Here is a 23,036-nt window from a genome sequence, read left to right on the forward strand (position 1 = left end):
TTCCAGCTTGGAGGCTGATGGGACAGCTGACACACACACCCCTGCCACCCTGGAGCTGCTGTGCCTGCACAGGGGGCTGGGGCTGTGGTGCGAGTGCCCAGACCTCTGCAGCCCCCTGAAGTGGGCACTGCTGCAGGGCCACTGCCAGCCTGGGCTGCTCTGCTGGGTGGGCTGGGGAGAGGGCAGGGGAGGTGGGGAGAGCCAGGGAGGGGCTGGGCTGGGCTGGAAAGGGCCTGGGAGAGGGAGACGCCAATGTTAGCTCATCTGTGTGAACAGGCAGGGTGAGGACACACACTGGTGGTTTTGTGGTGCAGAGCCAGGTCTCGTGGAGGGGAACCAAGACATGCCAGGCACACAAGAGAGGAGGCCAGTCTGTATCCTTGGTTACATGGACCAACCGCAGAGGTGCCCCTGGGCATTCGTCACAGATCACCCTCTTACGTCGGCCATTTTCGGCCCTGGCTGGGCACCCCAGGTTTCTGCGTTTTGCTGCATGGTCAGCTCCGTCCTGCTGGGCTCAGTGCCTGTATGGAGGGGAAGGGCCAGCCCTGCCCAGCCTCTCTCCCAGCCCAGACTCCGAGAGATGATTCTGTGCTAACTCCAACGTGGGACACAGCCGGTGCTGGGCAGGGGCCAGGTGCTGGGGGAGAGTGCCAAAGCAGGAGGACTGTGGGGAGACGGGTCACCAAGGGCTGTTGTAGGGACAATGCCAGGGGGTTGTTTCCCCATCCCTGAACACACTCTGCCCTATGTGGTGCCTGCACAACAGGGCTGTGGGGTCATGTGCAGGCACAGGTACAGGGCACAAATGGAAGCCATGATGCTCCTCACTACTCCACTTCAAACGAGAAACTCCCAGGAGAGCTCTCCCAGCACTGCCCTATGAGTTCTTGTCCCTGCTCCAGCCATGCCAGAGCAGAAGCCAAGGACCAAGAGGTCCCTCAGGCAAAGCTGTGCCAGCCTCCTGGAGCTGGCCCTGAGCATCAGGAGAAGCAGAGCACCCTCCTCATGTGTCCCTGACCTGCTGGGAGGGTGGCATGGGCACCATGCCATGGAAATGGCCTGTTTCTTCCTGGGGTAAGTGCAGGACTTTTGCATGTGAGGTGAATGCAACAGCTGCAGAAACTCTGGCCACAACCCTTCGCTGCAGCCCCCACTGTCCCCTGCCCCTGCCCTGCCAACCTGCTGCCACCCCCGTGCTGCCCCATCTCCCATCCCCTCTCCCCACAGCACAGGGACTGGCAGTGCAGCAGGACCTCGCACAGCCTCGCAGCCGCTGCCCAGCCTCTCGCTCTCCACACTCCCCCCACCAAATATGACATCCATCTTCAAGAAGGACAAGGAAGAGGATCTGGGGAATGACCTGGGAGTTGTGGTGGGCATCAAGTTGACAAGAAGTCAGCAGGGTGCTCTTGTAGCAAAGACGGCCACCATTATTCTGGGTTGTATTAGCAAGAGTGCAGGCAGCAGGGCGAGTGCAGTGGGACACACGAAATACCCTGACAGCCTCAACCCAAGAGAAGCAAAATAAAGAAAGGGCAGAACTGGCACACTACCCATGTTGGAGAGAGCGGTATGGTCAACGGAGTGCCCAGGTACTGCAAACATTTTGAAACAAACAAAAAAAGAAAAGAAAAGGCGTTTCTGCCAGTTGCCAAGTGGCTGGAGCCAGATGAGCCCAGACTTGCTCATGGGGGAGAGCTCCAGGGGGACTTCTGATTTACTCTACCTCTAATAGCACGGCCAAAAATATGATTATTTAGTGATAGAACACGTTTTTGCTAGTCTAACTTTCTGATTAAAGCATTAGGACTCATGCTCAAGCACACCAGTGCAGGGTGCATTGGCTTTTCATTGGCTTCAGTGGCTGCAGGATGCAGCCTGAGTTTGGTCTGAAAGAGAAAAGATTAGGACTGAATGTCCTGAGGGTGATTAGAAACTGATGCTTTCTCTGCTCTTCAGTGATACTTCCTCTGGTCACACCTCAGTCTACACTGAACTGTATTTTTCCCCTTGCGTAATAGGTCAGGACTGTGGCGAAAGAGCTGAGTCCAGGGAAATGCCACAATGATAATCTGGGCAGCCTGGGGAGCCCACTGAGAAGTAAACGTGTGTGTGAGACCTCACAGCGAAGGCCTGGAAAAGCCAAGTGACAGTGACCCTCCCGAGGTGCCAAGGATCCCAACCCCTGAGCCATGGGGCTGGATATGGCCTCCTCTGCTCATGCCATAGGTTCGTGACACACCACACAGAGTAAGATAAATTTCTGTGGGAGAGGTTGAGGAAGAAATTAAAAATGAATCAAAAGAAGGGGAATTCAGGCCTGGAGTCCCACCAGTAAACATCTCCAAATACAGGAGGATTTACCCCCTCTCTGGCAAGGCCATTTCTTCCATGACCAGCAGTATCTGGGGGAAGGAAGGTTTTTTCCTGACACCCCTTGTGGGATGGAGGGCAGCAGGATTTGAGAGACCCCTTCCAGCCAAGGGGGAGTTGCTGGGCACTCAGGCAAAGATTTCAGCCTGGGACCTTAAAGTCCTGAGTGGCGGAAGACTATGAGATGCCTCCAGTGTGTGCCTCACAACAGACCTGAGTCACATTGCAGCCACCATTGAAACACCCTCAGAAGCAGATCCCGTAACATGTGGCCTGAACAAGATCTGGCTCGCAAAGTCAAGGTGTTGACACATGCCTGGGGCCAGGGCACTGCTACCTCCTAGGCCCTCTCCCAGCTCCTGAGAAGCCACTGCAGAAGCAACCCAGTCCCAGAGAGCAACCTTCCCCACTTTCCTGGGAGCCAATGACAGCATCACTTCTGTGTGAGAACATGACCAGGAGCAGGGACATGGCTGGGATTTGTGCTTGTCAGGTCACTTCTACCTGAGTACCTGATAGGCCAGCAGCAGGCATATGAGTGGGGTAGGTGCTTTTGAGATCCCTTCTGCCTGAGTACTGATAGGCCAGCAGCAGACACATGGCTTCGATTCTGGTTGTGAGCTGACAGGCCAACAGGAGGCTCTTGGTTCATGTAGGTCCTTGTAATGTCACCCCAGTCTCTGGTGGTGATAGGCCAGAAACAGGCACATGGCTGGTATGTTCATTGTGAGGTCACTGCTGCCTGAGTACCTGATAGGCCAAAAGTGGGGACATGGCTCTGATGCTGATTGTGAGGTCACTTCCTTCTCTATAAATTATGTGTCATCAGCAGGCTCTCGGTAGCTGTAGTTTCAGGTAAAGTCACCTCTGTCTCTGCTGCTGATAGGCCAGAATCGCGTTTACGGCTTCAGTGTAGATTGTGAGGTCACTTCTGCCTGAGTCCCAGATAGGCCAGCAGCAGTTTCTATTTTTAATGCCATTAAATCAAGAGTCTGCACTGAATTACAATAGCTGTTTGTAACATTGGAATCTTCATGTCTCAGCTTCATAGTGAGTGGGGCTCTAGTAGTATTAGACATCTAGTGTCATTTGAGATGACCAAGGAAATTCCCCACCTGGCTCCCAGCTCATGCTCCAGAAGGATGCAGGTCTCCCAGTTGCTCCAGCAGAGCAAGCAGACACTGGCACATGCCTTGGACCACCTCCGTCTCTTCAACTGTCACCAGGTGGTTGTGTGTGAGCAACTGACTCCCACCCTCCATCTCCAGTGACTGCAATGGGAGCTTAGACAAGGAGCTCGCGTGCAGACCTCTGTGTTGTGCTCACTTCAGTTTTGGCAAGGGGAGTCCCACCTTCTGTGTGTTTGTGGAGTTTATGGGAGGGATCTGCATCCCATGCACCACAGGGGCTTCTAAACAGGCACAAAATGCCAGATTGACTCATCTGAATGAAAACCTCCTCTTCTAGGTGTCCTGCCTAGTTAAGATGTGGAAATACAGATTTCCAGGGTGGGATGTTTCCACCTCTTGTAGATAACCATCGTCTGATGAAACAAATGATAACACTGTAACTGGTCTCTCTGCATTGTTTAGAGAGGGATCAAAGGTGACTATTTTGGTTTACCTCAGTGAACATTTCCCAAGAGGAGGGAGCACAAGGGACAGAGAAATTCATGCCTTCAGCTGGGCCACTATTGCCAAGGAGGGGCCAGGCTCCTGGGATGGAGGGAGCTCATGGCAACCTGACAATGGTGTCAAGAGACAGCTCTGTCCAGGAGCAGCTCCTCTGCAAAGAGCAGCAGACCTCTGGGCACTGCCTGCTGCTGCTGACATGAGATGAGACAAGAGAGAGAGAAGTGAAAGGCAGTGTGGAGTGGGAGGACAGAGGAGAGCTCACTGCGGGAAAAATCTTCAAGCCTTTTGCACAGTAAGTCTCTGACTATAGCGCAATACTACTGTGATTTTCTGGAGGGGTCTTCTGAACCCATCCCATCCCATGGCTGGCAGGTTTTTTAAGGATCACTCTCCTGGTTCCTCCAGTGCATAGGTGGGGGAGGAGATGCTTCAGAGCAGGGATTCCCAGCAACACTGTCAGAGGGACAGGACATCTTGCTCCTTTCTTCCAGGGATGGCTGCAGGGGTGTGAAGCCAAAGAGTGCGCACAGGTCTGCCCAGGGCTGTACTTCAGAGCAGTGTCCCTGTGCCCCAGGATGCTGTGTGCCCGGGGCTGTGACTCTGTCTCCTGTGAACGTCAGCACTCAGTCTACCCAGGGAACTCCCCAGGGCACTGCAGGGAGAAGCTCTGGGTGGAAGGAGTGACCCCCCCCCCCAGCAGGACTAGTTCATTCTCCTGCTGAGAGGGTGCTGTATGAGTCGGGGCTGATCACAGCTCTAGCTTACCCCGAGAACATGTCTGGAAGGGACTTTTCAAGGGTACACACATGGCAGGCTTACCTGAAAGGGAAGGCACTCTCCTGAGGCTCAGATTTTGTTTTCTATCTTTGGCAGGGCACAAATTGAAAATGATTTTTTAGGCTTAGACGACTCAAGGAGAGTTCTACACAGTTACTGTGAGGGACCAATAGGCCCACAGACTTCATCCAGACTCTCCCCCTTTCCACTCTTGCTCTGCTTTGAGCATTGGAACGCTGTAGAGGGAAGGGACCAACCCACGGTGACAGCTGGCTGCCACTCTCACAGGAGAGGGGTGTGAGATCATACCCTGACTGTAGCCACAGGAGCTGAGCTCTCCTAAGGGACATGGCACCCATGGTCTGGCCACGCCTGTACTCATCGGAGCCTGACTCTGTGCCCCTGAGCTCTCTTGGTGTCAGCACCAAAACAGACACTGCAAAGGTTGCGGCACCAAAACAGACACTGCAAAATCTCCTCATTGCACTGAAGACATCCAAGGAGCTCAGACTAGTGGGCTCTGAGGTTCTCTCATCTCTTCTGATGAAGGGGGAAGCCTGGCTTCCTCCTTCAACATGGTCTCAGGATCAGGTTTAAATGAGAGATTCCTGAGCACAAGTGGCACGAGGCAAAATATTTTTTCTTTTAGGAGAATGTAACAGAGAAAAGTAAGTAAGAAAAAAAGACATGAACAACACATAGCTATGATGCCAAATACCCTGGAAATGAGGAGCAAATGCACATGGGACGGTTATTGGTACTGACATTGTACCTACTGAACCAGTTTCCACAGTGCATCTTTGAGCTCCTTGTTCCTCATGCTGTAGATGAGGGGATTCACTGCTGGAGGCACCACTGCATACAGAACAGCCACCACCAGGTCCAGAGCTGGGGAGAAGAGGGAGGGGGGCTTCAGGGCAGCAAATATTACAGTGCTGACAAACAGGGAGACCACGGCCAGGTGAGGGAGGCACATGGAAAAAGCTTTGTGCCAGCCCTGCTCAGAGGGGATCCTCAGCACAGCTGTGAAGATCTGCACGTAGGACAGCACAATGAAAACAAAACACCCAAAGCCTAAACAAGCACTAATCACAAGTGCCCAGACCACCCTGAGATAGGAGACTGAGCAGGAGAGCCTGAGTACCTGGGGAACTTCACAGAAGAACTGCTCCACAACATTGCCTCGACAGAGTGGTATGAAAAATGTATTAGCAGAGTGCAGGACAGCATTGAGAAAACCACTGCCCCAGGCAGCTGCTGCCATTTTGACACAAGCTCTGCTGTCCATGATGGTCCCGTAGTGCAGGGGTTTGCAGATGGCAACAAAGCGGTCATAGGCCATGACTATGAGAAGAGAATACTCAGCCAAAAGGAAAAAGATAATGAGAAAGAGCTGGGCCACACATCCCCAGTAGGAAAAGGCCATGGTATCCCACAGGGAATTGGCCATAGATTTGGGGACAGTGGTGGAGATGGAGCCAAGGTCGAGGAGGGAGAGGTTGAGGAGGAAGAAATACATGGGGGTGTGGAGGTGGTGGTCACAGGCTACAGCTGTGATGATGAGGCCGTTGCCCAGGAGGGCAGCCAGGTAGATGCCCAGGAAGAGTGCGAAGTGCAACAGCTGCAGCTCCCGCATGTCTGCGAATGCCAGGAGGAGGAACTTGTTGAGCGAGCTGCTGTTGGACATTTGCTTCTTTGGAGCACTGGGGGACTGTCCGAGGAAGAAGAGACATTGACAAGTTAGGACAGACTTCTCTGAGCAAAAATTTCTCATAACCTCCCCCAAACACACACAAGTTACTTCTTTCCATCTCAGCAGCAGTGTCATTGAGCTCTGTCGCTTGAGTTCTGGTTTGCACTGGCTGAGTTTGCTGTGAGGAGCAGAGTCCTCTGCCTGTGGGCTCCAGAGCAGTCAGCCCTGACCTACAGCACTGCAGACATGGGAACAGGGGTGACTAAACTGTTATATTCCCAGTTGGAGTCAGATTTAATTCACTCATAATGTTGAAGGGATTTCAGCATCTTCACTCCCAGTTCTAAACAATGTGAGTTCATTAACAGTTTTAAGGATTTCTTGGTTTTCTTTATCTGACCCTGTCACAACTGAAAAGAATTCCTGGAGGTAGAAATCCTCAGCATTGCTGCTGCACTCAGAGTGACCAGCTGTCATTCCTGAGAGGCAAAAGGATTCAGCATGGCTTTAGTGCAGAGTGAGGAGGGCTGGTCTGCCCATCCGTCTTGTTCCCAGCTGCCCTGTGCTCGCACCTCAGAGGTGCAGGACAATTGCACTCATGTTACCCTAAAAAGAAACAACACCACTGAGGGCAGAGGAATCCAGTTCCGAAGTGCAGATCAACAAGATTCAGCACCCTTTCTCAGAGCATCTGAGGGAGGTCTCAGCACTCCCCTTCTAACCAGGAACACATTGGACTCATTCCAGTCGCCCACATGCAGCCTGCCAGCAGCATTTCTATGGCCTCAGTATCTAGGTGGCTTCTCCATGGGGCACCTAGCTAACACCAAGATGCAATGGGGGATCTGTGCCCTTCTGGAGGGCAGCTTGAAGCCCAGGTGGACACTCCAAGGAAATAGTGGAATGTCCTAAGATGGGGTGTCCTGAAGAGAGAATTGGCTCATTCCCAGCCCCCAACACTGCATTGCCCACAGCCCCACACGTTAGAGGGGGGCTTGGGCACCTCAGTGTCAAGGAGACATCTGCATGGCAGGACCCACAGGGTGAGTGTCTGAACTGCATCAGAAACCCCCCTGCCCAGAGAGCCCAAGAGGAAGGACAAGGGCAGCATGGGCAGGTGGGAAACATGGAGCTATACCATGATATTTGTGCTGAGGGAGACAGGGACAGGGAAGGACAGAGGGGCACTCAGGAGTGTCTCCTCTCCTGGATGTCCGGCTGCTGAGGAAATGTCTCATGTCCTGGATCCCACAGCCTTGAGAGCAGAGGGTTGTGCTGGCTGGGAGAGGAGAGGAGGCGTGGGAGTTTGTAGTTTTCTCTCACACTTTGAGCATGTCTCTGCTGCCCAGAGCTGTCCCTGCAGGGAGCTGTTTCTTTGTCCCGCGTCTCTCCCCTGTCAGTGCTCACAGACCCCATCCCACCCGCTGGGTGCTCAGCTCTGCCCTGCAGAAACCTCCTGGGGGCAGGGCACTGCCCAGGGGCACCTCCATGTTTGCAGGTGCTAAGGAGCAGGTGAGACAAACCTCAATGAGGCTGGAAATGTGATGCTGGCTCTGTCTGTAGGCTGAGGGGTGGATGAAGGGATTTGCTGAGTTTCTCCCAGAACTGCTCCTCTCTCAGTGTCACTGTTTTGGAGCCTCCATCCCCTGTCTAAACCTGATAGATCCAATCCCATTTCACCCCACCCAAACAGAAAATAACTGAAAGCACAGACTCATGAAACCTTCTTCTCTTTCAGGTATCCCCTGCCTTGGCATTCCCATTGAAAAGTCACCTCCGGATATGCTCCCCAGCCATGACCCACACAGCAGTCTCTCAATGGGAGAAAGTACCTGCCCTGCCGGGGGTCTCTCCTCCCACCCAGAGCTTCTCCCTACAGCACCCTGGGGAGTTCCCCAGGCAGGCTGAATGCTGACCCTTGCAGGCGGCAGAGTCACTGCCCTGGGCACACAGCACCCTGGGGCACAGGGACACTGCTCTGAATTACAGTCCATGCAAACATGTGTGCACACCCCAGCTTCACACCCCTGCAGCCATCCCTGGAAGAAAGGAGCAGGATGCCTTGTCCCTGTGATGGTGTGGCTGTGAATCCCTGCTCTGAAGCGTCTCCCCATCCTCTGCACTGGACAAGTTGGGAGAGCAATCTTTAAAAAAACAGTCATGGGATGGGCTGGGTTCAGAAGATTCCTCCAGAAAACCAAAGTAGTGTTGCCCTATAGCCAGAGACTTACCGTGTCAAGGGCTGTGAAGATTTTTCCCACAATGAGCTCTCCTCTGTCCTCCCACTCCACACTTCCTTTCACTTCTCTCTCTCTTGTCTCATCTCATGTCCACAACAGCAGGCAGTGCCCAGAGCCCTGCTGCTCTTTGCAGAGGAGCTGCTCCTGCACACAGCTGTCTCTCAGCAGTGTTGCCAGGTTGCCAGGAGCTCCCTCCATCCCAGGAGCCTGGTCACACTCAGGAGCAGAGACCCAGCTGAAGGCGTGATTTTCTCTGTCCCTTGTGCTCCCTCCTCCTGGGAAAGGTTCGCTAATGTAGACAAAAACAATCACCAATGGTCCCTTTCTAAATACTGAAGGGCGACTGATTCCAGCATTGCAATTTATTTCATCAGAGGATGGCTATCTACGAGAGGTGGAAATGTCCCACTATGGAAGCCCTGATCTGCATGTCTTAACTAGGCAGGACACCTAGATGGGGACAAGAAGGGAGGTCATTGACACATGGTTCAGATGTTGATTCAGATGAGTCACTCTGGGAATCTTATGCCTGTTTAGAAGCTCCTGGGCTGGAGTGGGATTCAGATCCCTCCTATGAACTCCACAAACACACAGGAGGTGGGACTCCCCTTGCCAAAACTGAAGTGAGCACAACATAGATGTCTACATGTGAGCTCCTTGTCTAAGCTCCCGTTGTAATCACTGGAGATGGGGAATGGGAGTCATTTGCCCACACACAAACACCTGGTGACAGTTGAAGAGACAGAGGTGGTCTAAGGCATGTGCCGGTGTCTTCTTGCTCTGATGGAGCCACTATAAGACCTGCATCCTTCTGGAGCATGAGCTGGGGGCCAGGTGGGGAATTTTCTTGGTCATCTCAAATGACACTAGATGCCTACTACAACTAGAGCTCCACTCACTATGAAGCTGAGACATATGAAGATCCCAATGTTAAAAACAGCTACAGTAATTCAGTGCAGACACTTGATTTAACAGCATAGAAATAGGCTGTCAGAGCCATTTCAGATGCCTGGGGTGTCCAGGACAGCCACATGTCTCTAGTAGATACAGCATCGGACCTACAGGAGAACCATGCCCCTTTGGAGTGCGTGCTGGGCAAGTGCCCCAGGGCACCTCAGGTTTCCTGCCTGTGCCCAAACAAATTAATCCCACCACTGCCTTTAGGCAGTCTGTACTGTCTACATCCAAGCATGCTTCATAAATGGGAGGCACATCACAGCAAGGTCTCTGCTCTAGTGTCTGCACTGTCAAACCCATCTAGGTCTCCTCCTCCTGAACCTCTTCTCACCCCCCAATATGCTATGAACAGAGACTAGGCTAACAATGTCCACAGCGTGGCTGGATCACAGGCTGCACAGGCCCAGGGACTTCTTCACTGGCACCTTGTCCTGCCTGGAGATTGGTTCAAGAAGTCTGCCACAGGCACAACAGTGCTGCAGAGACAGCTCAGGCAGCCAAACCTTCTCCTGCCATTACTGCATGGCCCAGCTCTGTTCCTCCTTGGCCTCAGGTACTACAGGGTTTGCTCTCTTAGTAGGAACCTCCTTTCACCATTACATTTCCACCTGCTATCCATAAGCTTTTGCATACATCAGGTCCTTGGTAACATGTTTTCCTGTGACAAATCTTTGGTCAGCACCACAGCTGAGGTGCTGAAGCCAACATATATGCAAACATAAGCAGCCTGGGGTGCAGACAGGAGCAAATGGAGATGCACAAGCTGTCACAGGAGTGTCACATGGTTGGAATAGCTGAGATGTGGTGGGACCACTTGCATGACTGCAGTCACAGAATCGCAGAATTGCTCAGGTTGGAAGGGACCTCTGGAGATCATCTAGTCCAACCACCCTGTTCAAGCAGGGTCACCTAGAGCACATTGTACAGGATCACATCCAGGTGTGTTTTGAATATCTCCAGAGAAGGAGACTCCACAACCTCTCTGGGCAACCTGTTCCAGGGCTCTGTCACCCCCACAGTGAAAAAGTTTTTCCTCATGTTCAGATGGAACTGTGTTTCCGTTTGTGCCCATTGCCTCGCGTCCTGTCACTGGGCACCACTGAAAAGAGTCTGGTCCCATCCTCTTGACGCCCTCCCTTCAGATATTTGCATACACTGATAAGATCTCCTCTCAGCCTTCTCTTCTCTAGGCTAAACAGGCCCAGGTCTCTCAGTCTTTCCTCATAAGAGATGTTCTAGTCCCCTCATCATCTTTGTAGCCCTCTGCAGGACTTGCTCCAGTAGTGCCACATCCCTCTTGTACTGGGGAGCCCAGAACTGGACACAGTACTCCAGGTGTGGCCTCAGAAGGGTTGAGTAGAGGGGGAGGATCACCTCCTTCCACCTGCTGGCAACACTCTTCCTGGTGCATCCCAGGATACCCTTGGCCTTCTTGGCCACAAGGGCACATTGCTGCCTCATGCTTAACTTGGTGTCCACCAGCACTCCCAGGTCCTTCTCAGCAGAGCTGCTTTCCAGCAGGTCAGCCCCCAACCTGTACTGGTGACTGGGGTTATTCCTCCCTAGGCGCAGGACCCTGCACTTGCCTTTGTTGAACTTCATGAGGTTCCTCTCCGCCCACCTCTCCAGCCTGTCCAAGTCTCTTTGAATGGCAGCACAGCCCTCTGGCGTATCAGCCACTCCTCCCAGTTTTGTATCATCAGCAGACTTGCTGAGGGTGCACTCTGTGCCTTCATCCAGGTCATTGATGGAGAAGTTGAACAAGGCCTCGCCACCTAAGAAAGCGCTGTGTCCCTTTTTGCCCTCGCCGCCTACCACACCACTGCATGCCTTTTCGCCCTCACTGCCTAGCAAAGCGCCGCGTCCCTTCGCCTCCTCCCAAATCGCTTCGTCCCTTTGCCTCCTCACCGCCTAGCAAAGCTCCGCGTTCTGTCACAGCCAAGCAAAGTGCCCTGTTCCTTCACCACCTGTGGAGGGTCATGACAGGGTTAAACTGGTGGAAAGTTGCAAGTAGCAAGCAACAGGAGCCTCAGACAAATGTACCCAAAGACACTGGTGCAGCTGGGAATGATACATCCTGAGAAAGTACAGATAAACTAGCAGAAGCCAGTGGGAACCAAGGTTAAGGGCAAGACAGCTTTTCTAAAGAAGTAGCAAGGTACAAGGCATGACCGCTGCGTGCATGATCGGTGTAATGATTGGCTACCCGTGACATAATCTGCCCTAGGCATGTGGAGGCAAGCTCTGCCTTCCCAGTGTTCTTGCCTCTGAGCCCTGGTTGGTGGGGGAGTGTTTGCAGCAGGGTGGCACACCCACCTCACCTTTGAGCCACCCACGTCACACCCACATCACACCCATGTCACGATCAAATTTCCCATGTCAAACGTACGTCACCTTCGAATCACCAACATCACACCCATGTCACCTTCGAACCACCCAAGGCACACCCACGTCACCTTTGAATCACCCACCTCACACCCATGTCACCTTCGAACCACACAGGGCACAACCATGGTCCTCCCTTGCAGCAGCATCACAGTCCTAGTGGTCAGCTGTGAGGACACCTGTTGTAGGCTTGGGGAGGGGAGGCAAGGGAGCCGGGCACTTGCTGTGGGACTGTCCTAGGCATGCAGAGGCAAGCTCTGCCTTCCCAGTGTTCTTGCCTCTGAGCCCTGGTTGGTGGGGGAGCGTCTGCAGCAGGGTGGCACACCCACCTCACCTTCGAACCACCCACGTCACACCAAAGTCACACCCTCGTCACCTTCGAATTTCCCACCTCACACCCACGTCACCTTCGAATTTCCACCTCACACCCACGTCACCTTCGAAACACCCACGGCACAACCATGGTCCTCCCTTGCAGCAGCATCACAGTCCTCGTGCTAAGGTGTGAGGATACCTGTTGTAGGCTTGGGGAGGGGAGGCAAGGGAGACGGGCACTTGTGGAGGAACTGCCCTAGGCATGCGGAGGCAAGCTCTGCCTTCCCAGGGTTCTTGCCTCTGAGCCCTGGTTGGTGGGGGAGCGTCTGCAGCAGGGTGGCACACCCATTTCACCTTGGAACCACCAATGTCACAACCACATCACGTTCGAATTTCCCACGTCACACCTACGTCACGTTTGAATCACCCACGTGACACCCACCTCACCTTTGAACCACCCACGACACACCCATGTCACCTTTGAATTTCCACGTCACCACCATGTCACCTTCAAACCACCCACATCACACCGCAGTCACCTTCATATCACCCATGTCAAAACCACGTCACCTTCGAATTTCCCACGTCACACCCAAGTCATGTTCGAAACACTCACGTCACACCCCTGTCACGTTTGAATTTCCCACGTCATACACATGTCACCTTTGAATTTCCCACGTCATACCCACCTCACCTTCAAACCACCCATGTCACACTCATGTCACACCCATGTCATGTTTCAATCACCCACGTCACACCCACATCACTTTCGAATCACCCACGGCACAAAAACGGTCCTCCCTTGCAGCAGCATCACAGTCTTAGTGGTCAGCTGTGAGGACACCTGGTGTAGTCTTAGGGAGGGCAGGCAAGGGAGCTGGGCACTTGTGGAGGGACTGCCCTAGGCATGTGGAGGCAAGCTCTGCCTTCCCAGTGTTCTTGCCTCTGAGCCCTGCTTGGTGGGGGAGTGTCTGCAGCAGGGTGGCACACGCACGTCACCTTCGAACCACCCACGTCACACTCACGTCACAGCCACGTCATGTTCGAATTTCCACGTCACACCCACGTCACCTTCGAATTTCCCATGCCACACCCACGTCACGTTCGAATCACTGACGTGACACCCACATCACACTCATGTCACGTTTGAATTTAGCATGTCATACCCACGTCACATTCAAATTTCCACGTCACACCCACGTCACCTTTGAACCACCCACATCATACACATGTCACAGCCACGTCACGTTTGAATTTAGCATGTCATACCCACGCCATCTTCGAATTCCCACATCACACCCATGTCACCTTCGAACTACCTATGTCACACACACACCACATTTGAATCACCCACGGCACACCCACGTCAATTTCGAATATCCCACATCACACCCACACCACTTTCCAATCACCCACCTCACACTCACATCACCTTCGAATTTCCCACGTCACACCCACGTCACCTTCGAATTTCCACCTCACACCCTTGTCACCTTCGAAACACCCACAGCACAACCACGGTCCTCCCTTGCAGCAGCATCACAGTCCTAGTGCTAAGGTGTGAGGACCCTTGGTGTAGGCTTGGGGAGGGGAGGCAAGGGAACCGGGCACTTGTGGTAGGGCTGCCCTAGGCATGCAGAGGCAAGCTCTGCCTTCCCAGTGTTCTTGCCTCTGAGCCCTGGTTGGTGGGGGAGCGTCTGCAGCAGGGTGGCACACCCACCTCACCTTCGAACCACCCACGTCACACCCACGTCAACTTCAAATTTCCCACATCACACCCATGTCACGTTTGAGTCACCCACGTCACACCCACGTCACATTCGAATTTCTCACGTCACACCCACATCACTGTAAAACCACCCACGTCACACCCTAGGTGGTGTGCTAGGCGGTGACGGGATGTGGAGCTTTGCTAGGTGGTGAGGCGGCGAAGGGAGATGGTTCTTTGCTAGCTGGCGAGGAGGCGAAGGCACGCAGTGCTTTGCTAGGCACCAAAGGAAAACGGCGCTTTCCTTGGTGGTGACACAATGCGGAGCTTTGCTAGGCGGCGAGGTGCTGAGGTGCTGAGTGGATGCGGCACTTTGCTAGCCGTTGAGGTGGCGAAAGGACGCAGTTCTTTGCTAGGCAGTGAGGTGGCAAAGGGATGAAGAGATTTGAGAGGTAGCGAAGGGATATGACGCTTTGGTAGGCAGCATGGCAGTGAAGAAATGCAGAGCTTTGCTAGGTGGTGAGGGTGAAAAGGGACACAGCGGTTTGCTAGGCAGTGAGGTGCTGACACGGTGAAGGGACGCGGCGCTTCGCCAGGCATCGAGGTGACGAAGGGACAGGACGTTTTTGTAGGCAGCGGGACGGCGAAGGGACACGACGCTTTGGTTGGGAGCGAGGCTGCGAAGGGACACGACGCTTTGGTTGGCGGCGAGGTGTGAGGGGTCGAAGCGATTTGAGAGGCCGTGAGATGGAAAAGGGACGCAGCGGTGTGCTAGGCAGCAAGGCGGAGAGGCGCTGACCAGACGCAGCGCTTTGCTAGGCAGTGAGGTGTCGAAGGGATGCAGTGCTTTGCTAGACGTTGAGGCGGCGAAGGCACGCAGCAGTGTGAGAGGCGGTGAAGGCACGCAGAGCTTTGTCAGGCGGTGAAGGGATGCAGTGCTTTGCTAGGCAGTGATGTGGCGAGGTGCTGACGTGCCGAAGGTCTCTGTTGTTTTCCAGGCGGCGGGGGGGGGAGGGACGCAGCACTTTGCTAGGCGGAGAGGCGGTGCAGAGATGAAGAGATTTGAGAGGCAGCAAAGGGACACGGTGCTTTGCAAGGCGGCGAAGAGACGCAGCGCTTTGATAAGCACTGAGGCGGTGAAGGGATGCGGTGCTTTGCTAGGTGGCAAGGCAGCAAAGGGATGCAACACTTTGCTAGGCGACGACGGGGAAAGGGGAGGCATTGGTGTGCTACGTGGGGAGGTGCCGATGCCCCGATGAGGCGACAGGACCTGGTGCTTTGTTAAGCATCGAGGCAGCGAAGGGAGATGTCGTTTTGCTAGGCGCCGAAGGAACACAGCGCTTTGCTTGGTGGCGACAGGATGTGGAGCTTTGCTAGGCAGTGAGGCGGTGAAGGGACTCAGCATTTTGCCAGGCGGTGATGGGACACAGCGCTTTGCTAGGTGGCAAGGTGGCAAACGCACGCATTGCTTTGCTAGGCGGAGAAGGAACAAGGCGCTTTGCTATGCGGCGAAGGGACATGGCACTTTGCTAGGTGGCAAGGCGGGGAAGGGAGATGGCGCTTTGACAGGCAGCGAGGTGATGATGGCACGCAGCGATTTGGTAGGAAGCAAGGGAGAAAAGGGACAAAGTGGTGTGCTAGGCCCCCAGGCGCCAATGTGCCGAGGCGGCGAAGGGACGCAGAGCTTTGATTTGCGGTGAAGGCACGCAGCACTTTGCTAGGCGGTTAATGGATGCGGTTCTTTGCTAGGCGGTGAGGTGCCAAAAGGACATGGTGCTTTGCCAGCCAGGGAGGCGGCAAAGGGACACAGCGCTTTGCTAAGCGGGAGGTGACGAAGGCATGCAGTGATTTGGTCGGCGGCGAAGGGACTTGGTGCTTTGGTAGGTGGCGAGGGCGAAAAGGGACACAGTGCTTTCTTAGGAGGTGAGGCGGCGAAGGCAGGTGGTGCTTTGCTAGGCGGCGAGGGTCACAGCAGTGTGCTAGCCGGTGAGGCGGTGAAGGGACACGGCGCTTTGCTAGGCGTGAAGGCGGCGAAGGTATGCAGTGCTTTGCTAGGTGCTGAAGGAAGACGGCGCTTTGCTTGGTGGCAACAGGACGCGGAGCTTTGCTAAGCGGTGAAGGGAGACAACGCTTTGCTAGGCAGTGAGGTGTTGAAGGGACACGGTGCTTTGCTAGGCAGCGAGGCGGCGAAGGGACAAAGCGGTGTGTGAGGCGGCGAAGGGACGCAATGCTTTGCTAGGCTGCGATGTGGCGAGGCACCGACGCGCTGAAGGACACAGGCGTTTACCAGGCGGCAAGTGGGAGAGGGATGCAGCACTTTGCTAGGTGGCGAGGCGCGAGGGGACAAAGCGATTTGAGAGGTGGTGAGGGTGTAAAGGGACACAGCGGTGTGCTAGGCGGTGAGGGGGGAAAGGGACGCAGCGGTGTGCTAGACAGCGAGGCGCCGAGGCGCCGAGCAGAGGTGGTGCTTTGCTAGGCATCAAGGTGGCAAAGGGATGCAGTGCTTTGCTAGGCTTTGAGGCGGTGAAGGGACACAGTGCTTTGCTAAGTGCCGAAGGAAAATGGCGCTTTGCTTGGCGGCGACAGGACGCGGAGCTTTGCTAGGCAGCAAAGGCAGACAACGCTTTGCTAGGCAGCGAGGCAGTGAAGGGACGAAGCGATTTGGGAGGCGGCGAAAGGACACGGCGCATTCGCAGGCGGCAAGGGTGGAAAGGGACACAGCTCTTTCTTAGGCGGCGAGGCGGTGAAGGCACGCGCTGCTTTGCTAGGCGGCGAGGGTCACAGCGGTGTGCTAGTCGGTGAGGCGGTGAAGGGACACGGCGCTTTGCTAGGTGACGAGGCGAAGGTACGCAGGGTGTGCAAGGTGGCGAAGGCATGCAGTGCTTTGCCAGTCGGCGAAGGGACTCAGTGCTTCGCCAGGCTGCGATGCGGCAAGGCGCCAACGCACTGAAGGATGCAGCCGTTTGCTAGGCGGTGGGGGGGGGGAGGGATGCAGCGCTTTGCTAGACATCAAGGTGGCGAAGGGATGAAGCGATTTGGGAGGCGGCGAAGTGACACGGCGCTTTGCTATGCGGCGAGGGTCACTGCAGTGTGCTAGTGGGCGAGGCGGTGAAGGGATGCAGCGGTGTGCGAGGCATCGAAGGCATGCAGTGCTTTGCCAGGTGGCGAAGGCACGCAGCGCTTTGCTAGGCTGCGATGTGGCAAGGCGCCCGTGCACTGAAGGACGCAGGCGTTTGCCAGGCAGTGAGGGGGGGAGGGACACAGAGCTTTGCTAGGCGGTGAGGCGCGAGGGGACGAAGCAATTTGAGAGGCGGCTAGGGGGAAAGGGACGCAGCACTTTGCTAGGCGGCGAGGTGTGAGGGGATGAAGCGATTTGCTAGGTGGCGAGGAGGCGAAAGGACGCAGTGCTTTGCTAGGCAGCAAAGGAACATCGCGCTTTGCTTGACGGTGACAGGATGCAGAGCTTTGCTAGGTGGCGAAGGGAAACGACAGTTTGCTAGTGAGCGAGGCGGTGAAGGGAGGCAGCGCTTTGCTAGGTGGCGAGGCAGTGAAGGGACAAAGCGATTTGGGAGGCAGAGAGGGGGAAAAGGAACGCAGCGGTCTGCTTGCTTGCGAGGCAGTGAACATATGCAGCGGTCTACTTAGTTTGTGAGGCAGCAAACAGGTGCAGCGGTTTGCTTGTTTGCGAGGTGGAGTAGCTGTGAGGTGGTTTGCTTTACCACGCGGAAGCGAAGAGACGCAGCGGAATGCTTGTTCACGAGGAGGGGAAGAGACACAATAGTTAGTTTGTGAGGCAGTGAAGAGATGCAGTCGTTAGTTGGCGAGGCAGCAAAGAGATGCTACGCTTAGTTGGTTTGCGAGGCAGCGAGCAGATGCAGCAGAATGCTTGTTCGCGAGGCAGTGAACACATTCTGCGGATTGCTTGTTTGTAACGAATCAAATAGACACAGCGGACTGCTCATTTGCGAGGCAGGAAGAGCTGCAGCACTTACTTATTTTGCCAGGCATCGAACAAATGAAGTGAACAGCTTTTTCGCGAGGCAGTGAACAGATTCTGCGGATTGCTGGCCCGTGAGACAGTGAACAGATGCAATCGTTGGTTAGTTTGCAAGTCAGCGAAAAGACGCATTGTTTTGCTGGTTTGTGAGAAGGTGAACAGGCACATCGGTTAGTTAGCTTGTGAGGCGGCGAACAGATGCAGTGGTCTACCTGTTTGTGAGGCATCGAACAGATGCAGTGGTTAGTTTTCGAGGCAGCGAACAGATGCAGTGGATTGCTTGTTCGTGAGGCAGTGAACACATTCTGCGGATTGCTTGTTCACGAGGCAGTGAACAGATGCAGTCGGTGGTTTGTTTGCAAGGCAGCGAACAGACGGAGTGGATTCCTTGTTTGCGAGGCAGCGAACAGACGCAGTGGTCTGCTTCTTTGTGAGACAGCGAACAGACGCAGCAGTTAGTTTGTGAGGCAAGAAGAGACACAGCGGTTTGCTTGTTTGTGAGGCGGTGAACAGACACAGAGGTTAGTTACTTTGCCAGGCAGTGAACAGATGCAGCGGTTTGCTTGTTTGCGAGGCAGCGAACACATGCAGCTGTTAGTTAGTTTGCGAGCAGCGAAGAGATGCAGCAGTCTGCTTGTTTGCGAGGTTGCGAGGAGGCACTGTGGCTTGCTTCTTCGCGCGCAAACAGATGCAGCGGTCTGCTTGGTTTCGAGGCAGCAAAGAGATGCAGCTGTTTGCTCTTTTGTGAGGCAGTGAACACACGCGGCAGTTAGTTAGCTTGTGAGGCAGTGAACACATGCAGCGGTGTGCTTGTTCATGTGGCAGCAAACAGACGCAGTCGGTTAGTTTGCAAGGCAGCGAAGAGATGGAGCAATTTGCTGGTCTGTGAGGCGGTGAAAGGATGCAGTGTTTAGTTAGTTTACCAGGTAGTGAACAGACACAGCGGTCTGCTTGTTTGCAAGGCAGCGAACAGATGCAGCGGTTTGCTTGTTCGCAGTGCAGTGAACAGACGTTGCAGTTTGCTTGATTGTGGGACACCGAAGAGATGCAGCAGTTTGCTTGTCCACTAGGTGGCGTAGCAGCACCACGGTTTGGTTTTTCGCATGGAAGCGAAGGGACGCAGCACTTGCTACTTTGCGAGGCAGCGAAGAGACGCAGCGGTTTGCTGGTTTGCGAGGAGGTGAACAGACACAGCAGTTAGTTAGTTCACGAGGCAGCAAAGAGACGCAGTCAGTTAGTTTGCAAGGCAGGTAACAGACGCAGCGGTTTGCTCGTTTGCGAGGCAGAGAAGAGACACAGCGGTTTGGTTGTTCGCAATGCAGTGAACAGACATAGTAGTTTGCTTTTTCGTGAGGCAGCGAGCAGACGCAGTCATTGGTTAGTCTGCAAGGCAGCAAAGAGACACATTGGTTTGCTGGTTTGCGAGGAGGTGAACAGATGCAGCAGTTAGTTCACGAGGCAGCGAAGAGATGCAGCGGTTTGCTGGTTTGCGAGGCGGTGAACAGATGCAGCAGTCTGCTTGTTTGCGAGGCAGCGAACACATGCTGCTGTTAGATCCAGCGGTTAGTTCGTGATGCGGTGAAGAGACGTTACGGTTTGCTTGTTCGCGAGGAGGCGAGCAGACGCAGAGATTTGCTTGTTTGTAAGGCACTGAAGAGACGCAGCAGTTAGTTAGTTTGCAAGGCAGTGGACAGATGCCGTGGGTAGTTAGTTTGCGAGGCAGTGAACAGACGCAGTGGTTAGTTAGTACTCGACAGCGAACAGATGCAGCAGATAGTTAGTTTGCCAGGCACTGAACAGATGCAACGGTTTGCTTATTTTTGAGGTAGCAAACAGACACAGCAGTTAGTTTGTGAGGCAGTGAACAGACACAGAGGTTAGTTAGTTTGCCAGGCAGCGAACAGATGCAGCGGTCTGCTTGTTCGCGAGGCAGCGAATAGATGCAGCGGTTAGTTCACCAGGAAGCGAAGAGACGCAGCGCTGAGTTTGAGAGGCAGCAAAGAGACTTAGCGTTTAGTTAATGATGTGGCAAAGAGATGCTATGGTTTGCTTGTTTGCGGGGCGGCGAACAGATGCAGCGGTTAGTTAGTTCACAAGGCAGCGAACAGATTCAGTGGTTAGTTATTTTGTGAGGCAGTGAAGAGACGAAGTGGGTAGTTAGTTTGCGAGGTAGTGAACAGATGCAGTGGTTAGTTCATTTGTGAGAGAGCGAACAGACACAGCGGATTCTTAGTTTGCGATGCAGAGATGAGATGCAGCGGTTTGCTTGTTTACGAGGCAGCGAAGAGACGCAGCACTTAGTTTGCAAGGCTGTGAGCAGATGCAGCAGTTAGTTTGCGAGGCAGCAAACAGACACAGTGGTTTGCTTGTTTGCGAGGCAGCAAACAGACACAGCAGTTAGTTTGCGCGTCACCGAACTGATGCAGCGGTTTGCTTTTTTTGCGATACAGTGAACAGACACAATGTTTTTATAGTTTATGAGGCAGTTAAGTGATGCAGTGGTTTGCTTGTTTTCGGAACAGTGAACAGAAGCAGAGGTTAATTATTTTGCGAGGCAGCAAACAGACGCAGCGGTTAGTTAGTTTGCAAGGCAGTGAACAGATGCAGCGGTTTGCTTGTTTGGCATAATTTTCTGAATGGGAGGAAGGTGAGCCTGGTATATGTTTTGGGGCTGCCCTTGGCATGCAGAGGTATCTTGATGTGTCCAGAGCTCTTGTTTGTGAGCCCTTCTCCATGCTGGAGGCATCTGAGCAGAGCTGCAATTCTAGTAGTAAGCTGTGTGTATTCCTGGTTTAAGGTTTGGAAGTGGTGAAGGTGAGCCTGCTACATGTTGTCATGCTGCCCTAGGTGTATGCCCTAGGCATGCATCTTGGCATGCCCAGAGCTCTTGCTGGTGCGCCCTGGTTAGTGCAGAGGCATCTCAGCACAGCAGCAATCTTAGTAGTAAGATGTGTGCAGATGTAGTGTAACTTTCCAGCAGGGAGGAAGGCGAGGCTGGTACGTGTTCTGGGGATGGCCTACGCATGGATAGGGAAGCTTGGCGTGCCCAGAGCTCTTGCCTGTGTGCCCTTGTTTGTGCCAGAGGTATGTGAGCTGGGTGGCACTCCTCGTAGTAAAGTTAGATTTGACCTGGTGTAAGTTTGGGGCAGGGAGGAAGGCAGGGCTGATGCATGTTGTGGGGCTGTCCTCAGCATGCAGAGGCATCTTCACTTGGCCATAGCTCTTCCCGTTCCCCCTGGTTGGTGCCAGAGACACCTGGCTGGGTGGCTCTCCTAGTAGTAAGCTGTGATTAGGCCTGGTGTAAGTTTTGAAAGGGGAGGAAAGAGATGTTGGTTTGTGTTGCGGAGCTCCCCTAGGCATGCAGAAGCATCTTGGTGTGCCCAGAGCTCTTGTCTGTGCACTGTTGTTTGTGCCAGAGATGTCTGAGCCGGGTGGCGTTCCTAGCAGTAAACTTAGATTTGACCTGGTGTAAATGTCGGGTGGAGAGGAAAGCAAGGCTGGTACATGTTTTGGGGCAGCCCTAGGCATGCAGAGGCCTCTTGGCATGCCCAGAGCTCTTGCCTGTGCCCTCTGGTTGGTGTGGGAGACATCTGAGCCGGGTGGCAATTCTAGCAGTACGCTGTGAGTAGGCCTCGTGTAAGTTTCAGAAGGGGAAAAATGGGAGGCTGGCACTTGTTATGAGGCTGCTCTAGGTCTGCAGAAGCATCTTGGCTTGCCCAGAGCTCTTGTCTCAGTGCCCTGGTTATTTCAGGAGGCATCTGAGCACAGCAACAATCCTAAAAGCAATCTGTGAGTAGTCCTGGTGTAAGTTTCGGGCAGGGAGGTAAGCGAGGTTAGTAAGTGTTGTGGGGCTGCTGTAGGCATGTGTAGGGAAGCTTGGCATGCCCAGAGCTCTTGCCTGTTTGCCCTGGTTGGTTTGGGAGGCACCTGAGCTGGGTGGCACTCCAAGTAGTAAGCTGAGTAGGCCTGGTGTAAGCTTTGAAAGGGGAGGAAAGTGAGGCTGGTACATGTTGCAGGACTTCCCTAGGCATGCGGAGGCATCTTGGTGTGCCCAGAGCTCTTGTCTGAGTGTCCTGGTTATTTTGGGAGGCATCTGAGCAGAGCAACAATCCTAGTAGTAAGCAGTGGTTAGGCCTGGTGGAAGTTTCTGGTGGAGAGAAATGTGAGGCTGATACTTGTTGTGGGACTTCCCTAGGCATACAGAGGACAGCTTGGAGTGCCCAGAGCTCTTGCCTGTGCGCCCTGTTTGGTGGGAAGGAATTTGAGCAGGGTGGCACTGCTAGTAGTAAGCTGTGAGTAGGCCTGGTGTAATGCAGGGCGGGTAGGAAGGCGAGGCTGGTACGTGTTGTGGGGCTGCCCTAGGTATGCCTAGGGAAGCTTGGAGTGCCCACAGCTCTTGTCTGTGAGACCTGGTCAAAGGCGGCATTCAGTAACTCTGCCTTCTCTGCATCCTTTGTCACCAGGGCACCCACCCCATTCAGCAAAGGGCCCACATTTTCCCTAGTCTTCCTTTTGCTACTGATGTCTTTGAAGAAGCCCTTCTTGGTGTCCTTGACATCTCTCGCCAGATTTAATTCCAAATGGGCCTTGGCCTTCCTTGTCGCATCCCTGCATACTCTGACAATGTTCCTGTATTCCTCCCAAGTGGCCTTTCCCCCTTTCCACATTCGGTATACTTCCTTCTTCTGATTGAGTCTTGCCAGGAGCTCCTTGCTCATCCATTCAGGTCTCCTGCCCCCTTTGTTTGACTTCATACTCATAGGGATGCACCGATCTTGAGCTTGGAGGAAGTGATGCTTGAATATTAACCAGCTCTCTTGGACCCCCCTTCCTTCTAGGGCCCTAACCCATGGGATTCCTCCAAGTAGGTCCCTGAAGAGGCCAAAGTTTGCTCTCCTCAAGTCCAGGGCTGCAATGCTACTTATTGCCCTGCTTCCTCCTTGCAGGATCCTGA

This window comes from Apteryx mantelli, chromosome 24 (genome assembly GCF_036417845.1).
Source record: "Apteryx mantelli isolate bAptMan1 chromosome 24, bAptMan1.hap1, whole genome shotgun sequence".
In the NCBI taxonomy this organism is placed as follows: domain Eukaryota; kingdom Metazoa; phylum Chordata; class Aves; order Apterygiformes; family Apterygidae; genus Apteryx; species Apteryx mantelli.